Below are 1624 nucleotides of genomic sequence, written 5' to 3'. Positions count from 1 at the left end.
TATTATTATTATTATTATTGGATGTCAGGGATCTGTAGATATTTTCTCAGCCATCTTCCTGGCCCGTGCAGTACACAGGTCCTCAATGGAAGGCAGGCTGTTAGCAATTGTTTTTTTCTGCAGTCCTAACTCTCAGTTGAAGTCTGTGTCTGTCTTGTTTGGTTGCAGTGCCAAACCAGACAATTATAGAAGTGCAAATGACAGACTCAATGATTCCTCTGTAGAACTCTATCAGCAGCTCCTGGGGCATTTTGACTTTTTGCTGCGCCATTGTTACAATAAAGCAAAGTCCATCCATCCATTGGAGGAAATGGACTTTTATCTTGCTTTTTCAGGAGGTATCATGAGACTCGGGGAGGACTCAGCAGGTGAGAAAATCGGGATCTACCTCGTTCAAGGCTTTTTGAGTTAATAATTACTTGCATTGATCAAGAATCAGCCAAACACAGGTTCCTGTAACAATTCATCTCAATGACAAGGTAGACTCAAGAACAGAGCTAGGCCATGGTCATGGAACATGAAGCCCACATGAGCATTTGGGAGCATGCATCTCAACCCACACGTGTGAACGTGCATCATTGTAGAACAGATATGTCAAACACAAGGCCCGGGGGGCCGGATCCGGCCCGCGAAGTGGTTTCATGTGGCCCGCGAAGCCATCCTGGAATCAGTGAGGGAACGGCCCGCACTGCCTTGGCCCTGGCCCAGAGACCCTCCTTCCGCCAGAGACCCTCAGATCTGTCCCACTCCTGCCCAGGCCCCCATAGGCACCCTTGATGCGAACGATGTAGAGCTGGCCACGCCCACCCAGTAGGCCATACGCACTCTAGCCACGCCCACCCAGTAGGCCACGCCCACCCTGGCCATACCCACCCGGCCCCTTGAGGGCAACCACAATGCTGATGCAGCCCTCAATGAAATTGAGTTTGACACTCCTGTTGTAGAGGTTCAAAGGGCTTTTGATTTTAGTCCCACAAGGCAAAACCTCCAGTTGTGGGCCTCTGAGTGTGTGAGACAAACAAATATTACCCCTAAACATCACCGTTACAGTTAAACCTCAGCTTATGACCACAACTGAGCCCAAAATTTTCTGTTGCTAAACGAGATGTTTATTAAGTGAATTTTGCCCCATTTTACGACTTTGCTTGTCACAGTTGTTAAGTGAATCTGGCTTCCCCATGCACTTTGCTTATCAGAAGGTGACAAACGGTGATCACATGACCCTGGGACACAACAGGTGTCATAAGTATGTGTCAGTTGCCAAGCATCCAAATTTGGATCACATGATTGTGAAGATGGTGCAATGGTCGTAAGTGTGAAAAATGGTCAGAAGTCGCTTTTTCCAGTGCTGTTGTAACTTCAAATGGTCACTAAACAAACTGTTGTAACTGTTGTGATTCTACTGTGGCAGGAAAGGTCGTAAAACAGGGCAAAACCCACTCAACAAATGTCTCACTTAGCAACAGAAATTTTGGGCTCAAATTTTGGTCGTAAGTTGAGGACTGACTCCTAACAGAGGGAAATACACAAAGCAAGCTCGTAAAGGAAGCAGTTAGGACAATCTTATCAAATTAGGACGTCTTTCCATAGAAACCAATCCTATGCAAGCGAGGCTAATAAAAGA

This window comes from Vipera ursinii (genome assembly GCF_947247035.1).
Source record: "Vipera ursinii genome assembly, chromosome: Z".
Taxonomy (NCBI): domain Eukaryota; kingdom Metazoa; phylum Chordata; class Lepidosauria; order Squamata; family Viperidae; genus Vipera; species Vipera ursinii.
The sequence above is the reverse complement of the archived record's forward strand: the minus strand, read 5'-3'. Positions refer to the sequence as shown.